The following is a 20,834-nucleotide window of genomic DNA, read 5'->3' as shown; positions in this document are numbered from 1 at the left end:
ATGAGAAACTAAGACTCAAAGCTAAGTGTAAACTATAGTGGAGGTTGCCATGGCAGGAGGAACTCCATCTCACACAAGAGTTCGTCGGAAAGAGAGGCTAGAGCTGAGCAAGCAAGCTACATTGTTCTCTCTCTGACCTTTCCCCCACAGACAGTGACACAACACAGCAAGGAGGGTTGCCCCACCCTGGTGAATATCTAAGACCCTGCCCTCTTACAACATAGCACGTGCACCAAGACAAAGAAATGTGGCCCAAATGAAAGAACATATCAAAACTCCAGAAAAAGAGCTAAGTGATGAGGAGATAGCCAATTTATCTAATGCAGAGTTCAAAACACTGGTAACCAGGATGCACACAGAACTGATTGTGCTTGGTCACAAAATGACAGAACAAATGAAGACTACCCAAAGTGAAATAAAGCAAAATATTCAGGGAACCAACAGTGAAGGAAAGGAAACCAGGACCCAAACCAACAATTTGGAACAGAAGGAAGAAATAAACATTCAAGTGGAACAGAATGAAGAAACCATTTTAAAAAATGAGGAGAGACTTAGGAACCTCTAGGACAACTTTAAATATTCCAATATCCAAATCATAGGGGTGCCAGAAGGAGAAGAGCAAGAACAAGAAGTTGAAAACTTATTTGAACAAATAATGAAGGAAAACTTCCCCAATCTGGTGAAGGAAATAGACCTCCAGGAGGTCCAGGATGCCCAGAGAGTCCCAAAGAAATTAGACCCAAAAAGGAATACAAGGCATATCATAATTACATTACCCAAAATTAAAGATAAGGAGAGAATCTTAAAGCAGCAAAAGGAAAGGAGAGAGTTACCTACAAAGGAGTTCCTATAGGACTATGAGCTGATTTCTGAAAAGAAATCTTATGGGCAAGAAGGGGCTAGAAAGAAGTATTCAAAGTCATAAAAGACAAGGACCTACATCCAAGATTACTCTATCTAGCAAAGCTATCATTTAGAATGGATAGCAAGAAGAAATGCTTCCCAGATAAGATCAAGTTAGAGTTCATCATCACCAAGCCCTTAATATATGAAATGTTAAAGGGACTTATCTAAGAAATTGAAGAAGATCAAAAACTATGAACAGTAAAAAGACAGCAAACTCACAACTATCAACAACTGAACCTAAAAAAAAATGAAAACAAAAACTAAGCAAACAACTAGAACAGGAACAGAATCAGAGAAATGGACATCACATGGAGGGTTTTCAGTGGGGAGGGGGAAGAATAGTGGGGAAAGTACAGGGAATAAGAAGCATAATTGGTAGGCATAAAATAGTTGGGAGGAGGTTAAGAATGGTATAGGAAACAGAGAATCCAAAGAACTTATATGTACAACCCATGGACATGAACTATGGAGGGGGAATGCTGGAGGGTTTGGGGTACAGGGCAAGAGGGGATAAAGTGGGAAAATTTTGGAAAACTGTGACAGCATAATCAATAAAATATACTTAAAATATTAATGGTATCATGCAAATGCTAATGTTCCATTGACCAAAAGCCACACCAAATGTTTATGTATGTTTATGTATGTATGTTGTCAATGACTGATGTCTTCAATGTGCAGTTAGTGGAACTGTTAAGACAATAACAACATTTAAAATAATAGATTCCCAAGTTTGCTGTTACTTACAACCCAAATCAAACAAGTTTATACTGAAAATATACCACTTTGACCATTCTAAGTAATTTTATTAGAAATTCATCTACCTCTGTGTTAACTAAGTAATCCATCACCTTCTAAGAAAATGGAAAAAATTTTAATTTTTTATTATATTTTTTATTTTTGACTTTTAATTTAATCTTTATTGTGTTTTACCCATTACCATTTAGTCCCCTTATACCCCTCTCCCCTCAGCAATCACTGCAATGGGTTCATATCCATGAGTACTTTTTCCTTTTTACTCAGTCCCTCTATCCCCTAACCTTTCCACTTCTCCTAGCTGTCATCCTTCTCTCCATATATCTGTCCCCATTTTCCTTGTTAATTCAGTTTATTCATTAGGTTCCACATATGAGTGAAATCATATGGTATTTTTCTTTCTCTGACTGGCTTATCTCACTTAGCATAATGTTTTCCAGGTCCATCCATGCTGTCACATAGGGTAAAATTTTCTTCTTTTTTACAGCCAAGGAGTATTTCATTGTGCAAATGTCCCAAAGTTGTCATAAATAACCCTTACTTTATCAAAGGGAATATCTTTGCCACATGCATCTACAAACATAGGTCCAGACCGGTCAAAAAGTATTATGTAAATAGGAGGCTAATGATGCTGAAGCTCTGTACCTCTTTTATTTCTAGGATACCCCAAATTACTCAGGCAAGATTTTCTGCAGAGGCATGGAAGTGAAGAGGATGGATAAAAACTTTTTATAAAAATTATTTCATCACTTTTAAGAACAAACTGACAGTAACCAGAGGGGTGAGAGGGGATAATGGGGAAAAAAGGGGGAGAGGTTTTCAGGAACATGTGTAAAGGACACATGGACAAAGCCAAAGGCGGGTAGGATCGAGGGTGGAAGGTGGGGATGGCTGAGGTGGGGTGGAGTGGTGGGGAGCAAATGGAGACAACTGTACTTGAACAACAATAAGAAAATAAAGTAAAAAAATAATAGTGGGTAATGGGAAAAATAAAAAAGATTCAATCAAAAATTTTAAAAATAGAAAATAAATACAAATTAAACTGTAACTGATGTTTGCCAGAGGAAAGGGAGATTTGGGAGCCAGGTGAAAAGGTGAAGGGATTAAGAAGTACTAATTGGTAGTTACAAAATAAGCTTAAGAATGTAAATTACAACATAAAAAATGTATTTAATAATATTGTAATAACTCTGTATGGTGCCAAGTGGGCACTTGAAATATTGGGGGATCACTGTAAAGTATGTGATTGTCTACCCACTATGCTCTATACCTGAAATTAATAATAATATTGAATGTAAATTATAGTGGAAAAATAAAATTTTAAATAATAAAAAATAATTAACTATACATAATTTATACTATTCTCACATTTTTTGATAGTCTAGTTAGAGTTCAACATTATCTAATATTTTCTGAGATTAAAAGACAGTCTATTCAGTGACCAGAGGGGAGCGGGGAGGGAATTTCAGGGGAAGGGTTTGCAGGAACAAGTATAAAAGACACATGGATAAAAACTAGGGGTGGGTGGAAATGGAAGAGAGGTGGGGAGGGCTGGGGGTGGGCTGGGATGGGAGTAAAGACAGAAAACTGTACTTGAACAACAATTAAAACTTTAAAAATAATAATAAAAAAATAAAATGTTCTATACCTTTTAACCACCCCCAACCCCGCAAAAAAAGTCTATTCTGTGCAAAGTGGTGCAGCCACTATGGAAAACACTGTAGAGGTTCTTCAAAAAATTAAAATGGAATTGCCTTATGACCCAGCTATTCTACTTCTGGGTATATCTGAAAAAAAAAACACTAATTGAAAAAGATGTATGCACCTCTATGTTTATTGCAATGTTATTTATAATAGCTAAGTTATAGAAGTAACCTGTGCCCATTAATACTGGTTTATTGTACCAATGCATAAGAAATTCACCCACTCCCTAGACCTTTATTTATATGTATACTTAAGTCTTAGCAGGGAAAATCAAAATCAAATGTTCAAGTGCCTCCTATGTGCCAAATTCTGTGTGAGATATTCCATGTACTTTTCACACCTTAAAGGCTTATAACAAAATAGCCTTGAAAATGATTTTTGATAAATTTGTTCTTCACTTGCTGTTCTAGCTTGAACTGCTCTCAGATATAATATCCAAGGAAGGAGAGTAAACTTGAAACACCATGATCCTAATAATCTACTTTTACACCTAGCAATTACAAGTAAATAGTCTGTTAGGGGTAAATTCAATTTTTTCTTTGCAGCAAAAGCCCTACACCCAAGCACATGACTTTCTAGACTCTCATGACTTTGAGAAAGTTCACAAAGTATGAATGATTATAAAAGATCTCACTCTTTATATCCAATATTTATGTTTATAAATGCATATAACCTACTCTCATGAATATATATGCTCATACCGTTAACATTATTCATTCATAATATTAAATCATCGAATCTTTTCTCCATCCGAAATCTCTTGTTATACAAAAATGACTGATGTGTTGAACAATGGTAAGAAAACTCATAAACTCATGTCAGTCACACCATGAGATGAGTCTCATGTATAACATAAAATTAAGAGACTCCTGGGAAAGTTTTCAATATTTCACTAAAGAGAAACAGCACTTGGTAGATTCTGAACCTTTCATTTTCTCTTCTTTTTGAGTAATTATAGCTTTATTAACCAAAAATGAATGACAGAATGTCATTTGATCTGAGTCAATCACTGTGATGGTGTCAACCACAAGGCCAGGTACTCCAGCTAGAAAACTAATAGTCGGGGTTCTTTGAGAACAGAGAAGAATATGAATTTAACACAGAAAAGCTCATTGTAAAAGTATACTTTCCATGAATATAATGAATAATTATGTCAAATGTTATTTTGCCTTACATAATAAAATTGGAGATATAGTCTTAAGAAAGTATAAATAAAAATGAAAAATATAGTAAATCTTTAAAATATCTCATTTTTTAAATTGTCTTTTAATTTTTTTCCTTTGAAATAATAATTCCATTTCTTGGAATTTATTCCAAGAAACTAGAATTTTCTCAAATAAGGACTTTCTAAGCATTATTTATAAGAATAAAATTGTATCAACAACTTAAAAATCTCTCCCTAAAAGGTGACTATAACTTATGGAAAATCATCTAATGAGATCATTTCTTCTTTAAATATTATATCTTCAGACAACTTTTAATATCTTAAAAATGTGCATGGTTTAATGTTAGAAAATAAAATACAAGTTATTATATATCTTTTTAACACTTTATATACATAAATATACAGAAATGAGGACTAAAGGAAATAAAACAGCATCTGTGCTCCATAAATAGTAAAATATATCATTTTCTTTTTATACTATTATATATTTTACACATTTTCTATCAACATAAAGATATTTATTTTTGAAGTGAGCAGGCAGGAGGAAACTTTTGGAGGTGATAGATATGTTAACGGCATAGACTGCAGTGATGGTTCCATATGTGTATATGTATCTCCAAATATATTAACTTGTAGATCTTAAATATTATGTATAGTTTTTTGTATGCTAATCATATTTGATAAAGTGGGTTTCTTTTAAAAAGATTTCTAATTGTTAATTTTTCTAAATCTAATACTCAAAATTTCATATGCAATAAGAAATAAATTTATGTAAAAATATCTTTCAACAATTCAGAAAATTTCATTAAAAAATTTCATGTATGTACTAAATGTTGTGAGTCAATTACTATAATTATTGTTTCATTTTATTAATTTTTTAAATTTTTTTAAGCCAAGCTCTAGCCAGTTTTAGTAAAGTATAATTTTGCATGATTTACAAAATTTCCACCAGTCTGCTCTGGCATGATTCTAAGGATATCAGAATCACCTGGATCAATGATAGCCAGTGTGCATACTGTATAGTATTTTCCACGTGATGCTGTGCCCAATTCAATATCATTGCCACTGTAGTGATGGACAGCACTCTTGGCCAACATGGCATAGTACTCCATTTCTGATTTTCTTAAGGCTGGACAGTGTTGGCAAGGATGACCAGTTTTCCTTTGCCTCGTCTGATCATCTTCAGAGTCTGCTTGTACCCTAGCACATATTTTCCACTTTTCATAGCAAATTGGAGCTTAGAGCTGATACACTCCATCTGGTGACTGTTGTTGTCCTCTTTGCAGCCACCATCTTCCTGCCTTCGGTGCGAGACAGTCCAAACAAAAAGCAGCCAGCCAAGGTGGCCAGGAGGGAGAACGGCTAATAGTTTTTAAATTTAATTAGTTAATAATCTAAGTAATTATGTTTTATTGTTTGTTTCTCATTTAACAATGATGATAGTTTTTCTTCCCTGGAAAGTCTGTTTTGTCATTCCATTCAACATGTTATCAGTAATCATTAACCATAATTAGCTATCTGATTATATGATCTCTATGTGCTGCTTAATTATGAGTTCAATGCCTATACCGCATAACAACAGCAACATTTTCTAAATGATGCTTATGGAAAAAAGTTTCCATCATCAAATAAATTTGGAAATCACTGCTTAACATCTCCCACCACTTCCCAACTTTGGAAAGTCAGAATTTAAACACGGATATTTCTTGTGAAGTACTGCTGTATAAGGACCTGTATAACTTTATTTAACCCATTCTTTCCCAAAATGATTTTTACAGAATTCTTTCCCAGAATTTATCTTTTAATAATATGAAAAACTAGTGTCCAGGGGAAGTGCTTAGCAAGCTTCACTTTGGAAAAGCAACACCTGAAATAGTGATGAAGTCCATAGTCTAGTAGGTCAAGGATGAGGCCTGAAGTTTTGCATTTCTAGCCATATGCTTGGTGACTCCGGTATTGCAGGTCTGTTAACATTTTGAGTCCTAGCACAAGAGACCATACTTTAGGAATAGATAAAATCCTGAAATACATCCTCTCCCCACCCACTCACATATACCCGTTTTTTTCTGTAAACTAGCATTCTTTCATCAGATATTTATTATCTGTAAACTAGCATTCTTTCATCACAGACACTGTGGGAGACGTGGTATCAAATGAGTGCTAAACATAAGCTTTAAAAATTAGATATCTGGTGGCCAAGATGAAGGTGTAGGTAGACACACTGTGCCTCCTCACACAACCAAAATAAGGACAACAACAATTTAGAAACAAGATAACAGCCAGAACTGACAGAAAATTGAACTGTATGGAAGGCAGACAACCAAGGATTTAAAATAGACACATTCATCCAGACTGGTAGGAAGGGCAGAGTTGTACAGCTGGGTGGACAGGGGTTACGGAACAAAGAGTGGTGGCACCAGGTGTGCAAGACATCCCAAGCACACAAGATAGCAGCGGGCAGACCCTGGGTGCATAGAGAGGCTGACAGACCCCGGAGGCTGACAGACCCCGGGCCCTGGGTGGCAACAGGCAGACCCAGCAAGGCGGCGATTGTGAAGCAAGGCACTGTGCACAAGACAATTGGCTGGCTGGCCAGGCAGTCCCAGGGTCCCAGTGCACTGGGAATAGAGCCTCAGGGTACTGATTGAAAACACCTATGGGGGGTGAGTTGCTGGGAGAGACTCCCAGCCTCACAGGAGAGTTCATTGGAGAGACCCATGGGGTCCTAGAAAGTGCACAAGCCCACCCACATGGGAGTTAGCACCAGAAAGGCCCAGTTTGCTTGGGGGATGCAGCATAAGGCACTGAAATCCGACAAAGAGCACAGCAAGCACCATTGTTCCATCTCAGACCCCGCCCCCACATATAGCATCACAATCCAGCAACCGAATTGCCCCAGCCCTGGTGAACAACTAAGACTCTGTGCCACATACATAACAGGCACGTCAAGACAAAAAAAAAATGGCCCAAACATAAGAATAGATCAAAGCTCCAGAAAAAATACAACTAAGTGACAAAGAGATAGCCAACCTATCAGATGCACAGTTCAAAGCACTGGTGATCAGGATGCTCACAGAATTGGTTGAATTTGGTTGCGAATTAGGTGGAATAATGAAGGCTACGCTAAGTGAAATGAAGGAAAATGCACAGGGAACCAACAGTGATGGGAAGAAAACTGGGACTCAAGTCAATAGAGTGGACCAGAAGGAAGAAAGAAACATCCAATCAGGAAAGAATAAAGAAACAAGAATTCAAAAAAATGAGGAGAGACTTAGGAACCTCCAGGACATCTTTAAACATTCCAACATCTGAATCATAGGGGTACCAGAAGGGGAAAAGGAAGAGCAACCAGTGGAAAAGGTATTTGAACAAATAGTAAAGGAGAACTCCCCCAGTCTGACAAACGAAATAGACTACCAGGAAGTCCAGGAAGCTCAGAGAGTCCCAAAGAAGTTGGACCCAAGGAGGAACACACCAAGGCACATCATAATTACATTAGCCAAGGTAAAAACGAAGGAGAGAATCCTAGAAGCAGCAAGAGATAAGGGGACAGTCACCTACAAAGGAGTTCCCATCAGACTGTCAGCTGATTTCTCAAAAGAGACCTTGCAGGCAAGAAGGGGCTGGAAAGAAATATTCCAAGTCATGAAAGGCAAGGACCAACATCCAAGATTGCTCTATTCAGCAAAGCTTTCATTTAGAATGGAAGGGCAGATGAAGTGCTTCTCACATAAGGTCAAGCTAAAAGAGTTCATCATCACCAAGCCCTTATTTTGTGAAATGCTAAAGGGACTTATCTAAGAAAAAGAAGATAAAAAACATGTATAGTAAAATGACAGCAAACACAATTATTAACAACCACACCTAAAACAAAAGCAAACTAAGTAAACAACTAGAACAGGAACAGAACCACAGAAATGGAGATCATCTGGAGGGTTATCAACAGGGGAGTGGGAGGAGGCAAGAGGGCAAAAAGGTACAAAGAATAAGTAACATAGATGGTAGGTAGAAAACAGACAGGGGGAGGGTAAGGATAGTATGGGAAATGTAGAAGCTAAAGAACTTATGACACATGGACATGGACTAAAGGGGGGGAATGTGGGTGGGAGAGGGTGTGCAGGGTGGAGGGAAATGAAGGGAAGGGGAAATGGGACAACTGTAATAGCGTAATCAACAAAGTATATTAAAAAAAGAATTAGATATCTGGAAAAAGAACAGTTTGGGGTATAGAAGTGCCTTCTGTTGTCTTTCCACATGGGTTATTTCATAGTATGAACATCCCCGTTTAATATATTGCTGAATGGGCACTTAACATGAAATGTCTGTAGCCTAGGTGGGGCTCTCAGCTATAATAAATTCAGATGGCATCTCATTTGTGTGGGTACCTTATTTAGTATCAGTATTTCTGTTCCTTTGAGAAGTTCACAACTGCCTTGTTAACATTTAGACAAAGAGTAAACACTTGCTAATTTACTGAAGCCACATAAATTACCTTAAAAACAAATTAAAGATTAAATATACACCACATTGTTTAAATTTTACTGTCTCTAAGACAGTGGTCTCCACCAAGGGCAATTTTACTCCCCAGGGACACTTGACAATGTCTGGTGACATTTTTGGTTGTTATACAAGGCACAGAGGGGTGCTTCTGAAATCTAATCAGTAGAGATTAAGGATACTGCTAAACATCCTACTATGCACAGGTTAGTCCCCCACAACAGAGGATTATCTAGCTCCAAATGTCAATGATTTTGAGGGTGAGATACCCCACTCTAAGGCTAAGCACTTGTGCTGTGTTTTAATATTGTCTTTGATTTAATTCAGTACATAGATTGGAAAACTTAAACAGAATGTGCAAAAAAGGATCTATTCTTTAGATCCTTTTTACCTGGGATATATTTTGTGCTGATTTTCAAGTAAAAATGAAGAGGAAAACTGTAGTAGTTGTCAGCTTTCCTGAGAAGTTTAAGGCATTTAAGCAGACTATTGAAAATTCCAGTGGGCATAGTCATAGTCATAGGAAGGGAGCCAAAAAGCTAATGTGTCATTATCTAGTTATAACTGGTGATTTTTCAGAAACTAAGGTGTATACACAATGTATGGGTGGCATGCCATTTTTATAAATATACCAGGCAACAAAAATTTACAATGTTGTATCTCAATTTCATCAGCATATAACACCACTAGAGTGACAAGAGGAGGCATATTTAGTTGGATTTTTAAATTTAACTAATTAATGGTTTTATAAAAATTGACATTGGTTAAACTGGGGAAAATGTTGTAATAGTGGGTTCTTTGATATGAAGACTACATAAATTTGAATGTGAGGAATAACTGGACAAGATGGAATCTGCAAAAATAAATAACAGGATTCAATATGCTTATGCTGTAATATGCCCATAAAAATTACATAATTATGGCTAGGGAGGAGTATTGTCTCAATGAGCTGCTTGGGATTTAGAATATGTGAAAAACAATTGAATGTGGTGGCATCCAGAAAGCTAAATGAAAGGCCTCAGAGGTTAATAGGGTATGCACAGCTTCAACTCAGCTGGAATGGCAGAGGTGGTAATCTGGTATGCCAAGACAGCTGGGGAGTGCTGGAAAGGCCATTACAATCAGGGAAAATTAGGTGCACCAGACACAGCAGTGAGGGACTAAAGGAATTCCAAAGAGGAGAGTGAAGGTAGAAAACGAATCTGTGCTGAGAAAAGTCAGAAGTCAGTGTGTGCACTGCCATCAGATCGGGTTCAGCATGGTAAGGAGTCACAATTATACCAGAGATGGGAACATGAAATTAGACATTGAAAAAGAAAAATCCTACAGCGCCTACCAGGCTCAATAAAAAGTAGTTTGGGGATGGTAGTTGAAGTTGTTACTATAGAAAACTATTATTTCCCAAAGTGTGGTTAATGGCTTAACTGCAGCAGAAGAATTACCTGAGTCATATTTAAAATACTGATATATGTGCCCCTTAACAGGTCTGAATCAGGAACTGCTTGCCAGACACAAGGAAAAGATTTTCTAGTTTCCAATGCAATTGAGGTGCACACTCAAGAATGAGCTATACAGCATCTGAAAAAGGGAAGACCACACCAGGGTCAGTGGTCCCTGACCAACACTAGAGCTGATCAAGAACAGAGCAGGAATGCAGTCTGTGGCCTCGGTCTCTGAGGCACTGCCCAGAGCACTGACTGTTACCATCAGGGTTGTCCTCAGGATCCTGGTGTGGCCATACCTTAAGTGACTGCCTGCATTTATTTTTTTCTGTGACAATTACAATAAAATATAATATAAAATTAAAAGTATCTCATAAAGGTTAGCATACCATTTTAAAGGTTGTATTAATTTAGTGAGGTGAGAAAATGACTTGGTTCTATGAGGTTTATTTTTTCTCAGAAAATGAACATCTGGAATATAGACAATCTTCTAAGTTTAAAAAAATTCTTTTTTTTTTACTTCCCAGATAGAGTGCAAGATTCTGAGGGTCAGAATATATTCTTTAGGGGGGTAACGGGGGAAAGAAGGGGAAGGGTAAAGTCAAGGAATATGTATAAAGGACCCACAGACAAGGACAATGGGGGAGGATTGACTATGGGAGCAGGGGGTGGGCAGGGCAAGGGAGAGTAATGGGGGGAAGTGGGGACAGCTGTAATTGAACAACAGTAAAAAAGCTTAAAAAAGAATATATTCTTTATATTCAAATTTATTTACACTCAAACTATGCTCAATAAATACCTGTTTGAAGACATTAGCATAGTACTAGAGAAAAATGTGTAAGAACAAGAAGATGCCTGGTTAAAAATAGTATAAAATAATTGAACACTTTTATATTCAAATAAGAACTAGCTAAAAATGGGGGGAATTTCTTTCAAAAGTATAGTAAAAAAGGCAAACAAACAAAAAGCTTAAAAGAGAGAAGAAATGTTCAGAACTATGTGAAGAAAAATTTAATATTGTACTAGGAAGCCTAAAAAATAAATAACAGAAGGATACTTCTTATTTGTAATAAGACATAGTATTTTAAAACTATCAGTCTCATTAATCCCAGGTAAAATTACAAGTTGGTATTCAATTCCTTTTTATCTCTCTAAAAATATTTTATTATGGTCAAATATATAGAATATAAAATTCACCATTTTAACCATTTTTACATATACAGTTCAGTGGCACTGGGAACATTCACATTGCTGGGCAGATGCTACCACCATTCACCTTCAGAAAATTTCACTCTCTCAAACTTGAACCTATTCAACACTAAGTATCCATCCTTTTCATTCTCCAGCCCCCAGTAGTCACCACTTTACTTCCTTTTTTTACACATTTGACTACTCTAGGTACTTCATTTAAGTGGAAATATACAATATCTGTCTTTTTGTCACTGTTTTTTTTTTTTACTTAGCACAGAATCTTCAGGGTTTATTCATGTTGTAGCATGTTTCAGAATTTATTTCCTTTCTGAGGCTGAATAACATTCCATTGTATATGTGTATTCCATATTTTATTGATCCATTCAACTCTTGCTAGACACTTAGTTTACCTCCACCTTTTGGCTATTGTGAATAATGCTGCTATGAACATTGGTGTAAAATATCTGTCTGAGCCCTTGTTCTTAATTCTTTTGTGTACATATCCAGAAGTGGAATTGCTATTGATCATATGGCAATTCTATTAATTTAGATTAATCAATTTTAGGTTAATCAACTTAAATTTTTGAAAAGTCATCATACCCTTTTCCAGTAGCTGAACCATTTTATATTTCCAGGAGCAATACACAAAGGTTTTGGTTTCTCCACATGTTTGCTAGCATTTGTCATTTTTATTTTTTATTAAAAGCTATCTTAGTAAGTGATATCTCACTGTGGTTTTGATTTGCATTTCCATAATGATTAGTGATGTTGAGCATTTTTTCATGTATTTATTGGTGATTTGTCTATTTCCTGTGGAGAAATGTTTGTTCAAGTCCTTACCCTGTTTATTTATTGGGTTGTTTATTTTTATTGTTGTTACTGAATTGTAGAAATTCTTTATAGATTCTATATATCAATAAAATATGATTTGAAAATATTTTCTTCCATGGTATGGCAGTGATTTTAAACCTTTTTATCTCATGGCACACATAAGCTAATTTCTAAAATTCTGTGGCATGCCAAAAAGTATATTTTTTGACAATCTGCCAAAGATATTTATAATTTTGATTTATTCACACCAGACATCTATTGTTGTGTTGGCTATTGTCATACTTTTATTTGACAATCTAAGGGAAAAGAGGTCAGTGCCCCTGGCTAAATAGTTAGTTTACATGTTTTAAACATTCCTGCAGCACATCAGTCTGCCATGGCACAGTGGCTGAAACTCACTGCTCTATTGGTTATCATTTCACTCTGACAAGTGTCTTCTGATGCACAAAAGCTTTTCATTTTTATGAAATCCAGCTTACCTATGTTTATCTTCTATTGCCTATGCTTTTGATATTTCACTCTTTTCCTAATTTACCAACTAATTCTAAAGTTCATCTGGAAAAAATACACATGAAAAGATAACTAGGAAATTTCTGAAACAGTGGACTAATAGGGAAATAGATTCCCTCATAATAAAATGTATTCTGAAATAGTATTATCTTAGTCCACAGATAGATAGTGAAGTATAGTAGAGAATCTCAGAATGTGTCCCTGTACAATTAGGAATTTAATATGTTAGAAGCATAGCATTTCAAATCAATAGTCAATGTTTAAAAAAAACAGGCTGGACATTTAAGAAAAAAAGAAATCCTCTTTCTTACCTTTGGTCAAAATTAATTTCAGATTAATCAATGATTTAAATGTAAAAAAAATTGATTTAAATGTAAAATTTGAAACCAAAAGATTTATTAAAAAGTATAACAAAAAATATATAGGCATTATCTTTCTAATCATATTACAAAACTTAGAAGTATAAGTCAAAATTTTACCATATATCAATTTATAAATCCTATATAGACCTTATACTCTCAGTAAGTCAATGAATTCTCTCTTGTTGAAAAGAATAAAAGCTTGACCCAATAGGCGCATCCATAGCAACTGTTTGAAGACAATGGAGATTTAAAAACTGAAAGCAGCATATGAGTGATTACAGTCTTTGAAAGAAGAAAACACAAAGTAATGTTCCTAACAACAAACTTTATATCCAAATTGACATTTTCTCTGGACATCTTCTAATTTTCTGTCTATGAAGAATGGGCAGGAGAGTCTATTCAGAAAGCAGCAATCAGGGCTGAGGTTGTGCCTGTTAGAATATGGAGCTCCCAGAACATCTGAGACCTGAAGAATAAAATTGGAAAGAAAAATCTCAGAGAAATGAGCCTAAAATCTGACTACAAATTTCCCTCCAAACACTGGCTGACACTTAAATACCATACATGCAGGATAACATCACAATAAATCTATCCAAAAGCAGTAGGTAGGATGCTAAAACCTCATCAAAGATTACTGCAGCCATGGAGACAGGGATTGGAGTTCAAAGCCTGTGAAATGGGAGACCTTAATGAAAGCCCAGGCTTTTAGTTATGAACCAGAAAGGGTCACGTTTAGGAATAAGGGGCACATGCTAGTAGAGGGGACAGCCACCTACTATTTTTGTATGTCCCTAGAGTTAAAAATTATTTTTACACTTTTACATGGTTGAAAAAAAGCAAAGTAAAAGTATTATTATATCAGTTGAAAAGTGTATAATTCAAATCCTGTCAATATGCTGTATTGTAAAATAATCAAGTTCATTTACTTATGTATTATCTATGATGGCTTTTCTGCTCCAATAGTAAAGTTGAGTAATTGTGACAAATATTGGATGACCAACAAAATCTAGAATATTTATCTGGTGCTTTATAGGAAGGGAAGATTGGATACCCACATACAGAAGAATGAAATCAGACCCTTTTTCTACCCCATGCACAAAAACTACCACAAAGTGGATCAAAGACTTAATCATAAGACTTACAACCATAAAAATCCTGAGAGGAAACATAGGGGAAACCCTTTTTTACATTGGCTGGAAAGTGATTTCTTGGTTATGACACCAAAAGCACAATCAACAAAAGGAAAAACAGACAAGTGAGAGTGCATTAAACTAAAAGTCTTCTCCACAGCAAAGGAAACAATAGGTACAGTGAAGAGACAATCTGCGGAATGGCAGTAAATATCCACAAACCATATATCTAAAATATATAAGGAACTCATACAATTCAATAGGAAAAAAAAAAAAAAACACGAATAACCCCATGAAAAATGGGCAAAGGACCTGAGTGGACATTTCTCTTAAAAAGACAATATGAATACCCTATAGCTATATGGAAAAATTTCCACATCATTGATCATTAGGAATATGCAAATCAAAACCACAATGAGATATCATTTCACACAGGTAAAAATGGCTATCATCAAAAAGGCAAAAAAAGATAACCGGTGTTGGTAAGGGTCAAGAGAAAAGGAAAGCCTTCTTTATATAATGTGGTAAAATGTAATTTGGTACATCCCTTATGGAAAACAGTACAGACATTCCTCAAAAAATTAAAAATAAGACTACCTCATAATCCAGCAATTCAAGTTCTGGGTATAAGGAAATGAAGTCATTATCTCAAACAGAGATCTGCACTACCATGATCACTGCAGCAGTATTCACACTAGCAAAGATACGGAAACAACCCTAGTGCCCACCAGCAAATGAACGGATAAATAAAATGGGGTATCCAAACACTATGGTCATAACTGGAGGGAAGAGGGTTTGGGGGGAGGTAGGAGAGGGAAAAGGGGGGATAAATGGTGATTAAAAGAGGCATGACTTGGGGTGGTGAACACATAATACACTATACAGATGATGTATTATAGAATTGTACCCCTTAAGCCTACATAATTTCATTAACCAATGTAATCTGAATAAATTCAGTTTAAAAAATAAATAAATAAAAAGTACAAATTGGTTGTTACAGAATAGTCATGGGGTATAAAGTACAACATAAAAAATATATTCAATAATATTCTAATAACAATGGTATCAGATGGGTACAAAATTTAACAGGATGATCACTTAGAAAGTTATATAATACCTAATCACAAGGTGTACACCCAAAACTAATACAATATTTCATGTCAACTGTAATTTTAAAATAATTTAAAAAAAATTTAAACTGGGTGTCTATATATAATGGAGTATTATGTAGCCTTAAAAAAAAGAAGGAAACCCTGCCATATGTGACAACATGGATGTAACTAGAAGACATTTTGCTAAGTGAAATAACCAGAAACAGAAAGAAAGATGAATAAGACATGATCTCCTTATATATACAAACAAAAATAGTTAAACTTACAGCAGCAAAGGAGTACTGTGGTGGCTACCAGGGATCTCAGGAAAGGGGAAATGTTGGTCAGTGGTTGCAAAGCTTCAGTTCTCAAGATGAATAAGTTCTGAATATCTAGTGAACAGTAATGTGAATATAGTTAACAATGCTGTTTTGTGTATTTAAAATTGTCTAATATGGTAGATCACAAGTATTCTCACCACAGAAAAATTAAAAGAGAAAAATGGTAACTATATAAGGTGATGGACATGTTAATTAGCTTAACTGTGATAATTATTTCACAATGTGTGTGTACATCAAAACATCAAGTCATACACATTAAATAAATACAACTTTTATTTGTCATTTCACATCAACAAAGATAGGAAGAGAAACTGAGTATAATTTCAACTCCTTAACAGTTAAGGAGTAGTTACATTTCCACAGTCCTCCTAAAATTATTTTGGCCTTTTGAAAGCAACTGTGAGGCTGATGTGGCCACAGGTGAAAATAAGTTTGATACCCCTGTTCTATGTCTTAGAAACAAGTCACTAACCCCAACTCATATGCATGGTGTAGATAATGAGATTTCACCTTTTGATCTGAGTAATATCAAGAACTTGTGAATATCTTTAAAAACATCACAAAGAGCAATGTGATACAACCATCGTATAAAGAAAAGCAATGCAGCATATCTCATAATAATGGTAAGGATGGTGTCCAAGTTTTCAAAGCTTAAAAAACAAGTTGTTAAATATTATTATAATAGAATTTTATTTTTGAAAAATATAGATAAGTGTGTATATATACATATTTGTACATGTATACACATCTATACTTATTCATATATGTTTATATATTCATATAAAATCTGGAGAGTAAAGTTAACTGAAGAAGGGACTTTTATTTTTACTTTATATTCTTCTAAATGGTATAAATTATTTACAGTAGGAATACAATAATTTTTATAATTAAAACTTACTTTTAAAATGTAAAATAAATACTTTGTGCTAGGCATAATAGAGTTCCCATTCTTGAACTACTAAATGAGATTAGTGCTGAAGACTGTGGGATTAAAAAAAAGTTATACTTCAGGTACACTGTCAGTTCTAGGTTTAAAAGTACAAAAGTTTCTAGATTGCTTGTATTTAGGCAAGTCACAGCTTTTTAATTCATTCTCTTTATTGTTAATATATGGGGGACTGGATGAGAGGGTGAGTAAGGTCCGTATAGCATGATGATTGCAGTCCTTTACAAATCATGAGCCGTAGCAACTAGAAATATCAAAATGTATGACAAAGAATAGAGAAGTTGTATAGGGGACTTCCAGCCAAGATGGAGGCATAGGTAGACACACTGTGCCTCCTCACACAACCAAGATAGGGATAACAACAATTTAGAAACAGAATAACAACCAGAACTGACAGAAAATTGAACTGTATGGAAGTTGGACAACCAAGGAGATAAAAAATAGACATGTTCATCCAAACCAGTAGGAAAGGCGGAGAGGGGTCACACGACACAAAGAGCGTTGGGACCTGTTTAAGGCATCTCGGGGCATACAAGTGGTGGCTGGCAAACCCTGGCTGAGGGGTGGAAACTAGCAGACCCAGTGAGGCAGCAATTGTGAAGCAGGGCACTGAATGCAACCCAGGATCCCAGCACTGGGAAACAGAGCCTTGGGCACTGATTGAAAACACCTGGGGGGAATGAGGTGCAGGGAGAGACTCCCAGTCTCACAGGAGAGGTCCTTGGAAAGTCCCACAGGGTGCACAAGCACACCCACATGGAAATCAGCACCAGAAAGGTCCAGTTTGCTTGGGGGAAGTGGTGGAAGGGACTGAAGTCCAACAGAGAGCAGAGCAAGAGCCATTGTTCCCTCTCAGACCCTGTCCCCATACACAGTGTCACAACCCAGCAACTGGGTTTCCCCCCTCTGGTGAAAACCTAAGGTTCCGCACATCATATGTAACAGGATCAACCACACCAAAAAAAAAAAAAAAAAAAAAAAAAAAGAGCAAGAGATAGCTCAAGCAGAAGAACAAATGAAAGCCCCAGAATCCATCCTTTTAAGCAACCAAGAGATAGCCAACCTATCAGATGCACAGTTCAAAGCACTGATGATCAAGATGCTCATAGAATTGGTTGATTTTGATCACAAATTACAAAATGAAAAAATGAAGGCTACAATAAGTGAAATGAAGAAAAATGCACAGGGAACCAATAGTGATAGAAAGAAAGCTGGGTCTCACATCAACGGAGTGGAACAGAAAGAAGAAAGAAACAACCACACAGAAAAGAATGAAGAAACAAGAATTCAAAAAAATGAGGAGAGGCTTAGGAACCTCCAGGACATCTTTAAACATTCCAACATCCCAATTATAGGGGTACCAGAAGGAGAAGAGGAAGAGCAACAAGTGGAAACGTTATTTGAACAAACAGTAAAAGAACTTCCTCAATCTGACAAAGAAAATAGACTACCAGGAAGTCCAGGAAGCTCAGAGAGTCCCAAAGAAGTTGGACCCAAGGAGGAACACACCAAGGCACATCATAATTACATTACCCAAGGTAAAAATAAAGGAGAGAATCCTAGAAGCAGCAAGAGATAAGGAGACAGTAACCTACAAAGGAGTTCCCATCAGACTGTCAGCTGATTTCTCAAAAGAGACCTTGCAGGCAAGAAGGGGCTGGAAAGAAGTATTCCAAGTCATGAAAGGCAAGGACCAACATCCAAGATTGCTCTATCCAGCAAAGCTTTCATGTAGAATGGAAAGGCAGATAAAGTCCTTCTCAGATAAGGTCAAGTTAAAGGAGTTCATTATCACCAAGCCTTTATTATATGAAATGTTAAAGGGACTTATCTAAGAAAAGAAGATAAAAAATATGCACAGTGAAATGACAGAGAACATAATTATTAACAACCGTACCTGAAACAGAAACAAACTAAGCAAACAACTAGAACAGGAACAGAACCACAGAAATGGAGATCATCTGGAGGGTTAGCAATAGGGCAATTGGAGGAGGAGAGGGGGAAAAGGTACAGAGAATACGTAGCATAGATGGTAGGTAGAAAATAGACAGGGAAGGGCAAGAATAGTATGAAAAATATAGAAGCTAAAGAACTTATGACACATGGACCTGAACTTGAGAGGGAGAATATGGGTCAGGGAGGGTGTGCAGGGTGGAGGGGGATGAAGGGGGGTAATGGGACAGCTGTTAACAGCATAATCAATAAAATATTTTTAAAAAAGAAGCTGTATTGGTGATATACCTTAAATACATCAACATGATGTGTTTCTCAGTGAAATGTCAGCTTCTGGAGTTTGTAGCTAGGCTTTTGATATTACAGCAATAATATGAAAACCAGACTTCTCAAGACAGATGCCCTCAATTCCACTTAACAGGAAACAATTTTTTTTGCTTCAATGAAAGATGTACAGAACTTCAATATTTAAAATTTTGAAGTTCTCTAAGTAAATGTCCTTACTGTCTTCCCCATTTAAAACACCGTTTCTCATGTCCCACTCTTTGAAACAAAACCATTTAAAGAAATAAATTCATCAGCATACAATAGTACAAAAAAGCAAATCATAAGCATGCATATTCACCTCATGTTTCAGCTTTCCCCTAACCTGCTGATGCCGCGGATATGGTTGACTAAACAAATAAACATTTTGCATGTGGTGTAGATTATAGTCACAGCCTTAAAAACCTAGAAGTAAAAGTATTATCACAATTTAAGCTTTTTTCCCCTTTAGTGTCAAAGTAAGCAATTCTCGAGTTTCAAATGGGCTGTGTCCCAGAATTTAGTTTTTAAGTCAGCTGTATAGAAGTAGGAATAAACTTCTCTCCCAACAGAAACAGTATTATAAATGCTTCATGTGTTTGCAGTCTAAACCACAATGACCTACTTAATACATAATGTACCCAAATTGGAGTATTTTTGAGGGATAATGGAACCTAACAAAGGAAGAAAACCTAGTTGGAATCCTAAATGAGGAAGTTGTTGATGAGATTCAGTGTCCTCCTCTCTAAAATAGTGCTCATTTCCAAGAGTTGCCCCAAGAAATATCTTAGATCATTGTGTAGGTGTTAATTTGCATCAAGCAGGAGTTGTTTGCTGTACATCACAATTGTGGCATTAACTAAGTTATGAAAAGGAGCTTGCTTAATTTTAATCACAGCCCCAAGTAGCATCTGAAGGATAAGTACTGCTTCAGCTCTGGAGGAGCAGAGTGGAGCCTCAGCACACTGGCATCCACACTCGCTGATGATAAACACCACACACTCTAGAGGCAGAAGGATCAAGTTCACAACCCTGGAGGTGGGGCTGGTGGTATAGTAGTGAGCCTAACTGCCTTCCAAAATCCTGAATCTACCACCTATCAGATGTACAGGCTGAAAGAATGTGCCTCAATTTCCTCATCTGAAAACTGAGAATAATAATAGCAGATTAATAATAATAATAGATTAATAAAGCAATGCATGTAAAATACTTTTTAAAATTCCTTGCTGGTAATATTTTTCTAGAATTAAGCTTACTACCTATTGTTTCGGTGCTTTCTAACTAAAAAAAATGTTTAAACAAAAAAGAAAGCATATAATACTGCTCAAGCCAGTTGGGGGAAATATTACAAGTTAATTTCAAAAGTATTCCTTTTGTTTGTTTAAAGAACATTTCTTATTTATGGATTCAGTATTCAAAGTTCTACGTAGTCTTTAGTTCATCCTGATAAAACAGTGTAAAAGAATGAATTTTAGTTCAAAAATCAGGTGTAAAATTATAATTTTGTTGATTTTTCTTTGTTAAGTATATGTTATTGATTATGCTGTTAGAGTTGTCCCAGTTTTTCCCCCTTTGCCTCTCTCTTCCTGGTTCCCCTCCTCCCTCCTATGATACCCCTTGTTAAGTTGATGTCCATGGGTTGTTCATGTAAGTTCTCTGGCTTCTCTGTTGCCTAGAGTGTTCTTACCTCTTACCTGTCTATTCTGTAC

At 36.0% G+C, this 20,834-nt stretch overlaps 1 pseudogene; it reads right to left on the bottom strand.

Moving 5' to 3' along the window:
- Positions 1-5,427: 5,427 nt before the first annotated feature.
- On the bottom strand, positions 5,428-5,821 carry LOC114488720 (annotated as a pseudogene).
- Positions 5,822-20,834: the final 15,013 nt, after the last annotated feature.

Source organism: Phyllostomus discolor, chromosome 2 (assembly GCF_004126475.2).
Source record: "Phyllostomus discolor isolate MPI-MPIP mPhyDis1 chromosome 2, mPhyDis1.pri.v3, whole genome shotgun sequence".
Classification (NCBI taxonomy): domain Eukaryota; kingdom Metazoa; phylum Chordata; class Mammalia; order Chiroptera; family Phyllostomidae; genus Phyllostomus; species Phyllostomus discolor.
Note: the sequence above shows the minus strand (reverse complement) of the source record. Positions and strands in the feature narration are given on the sequence as shown.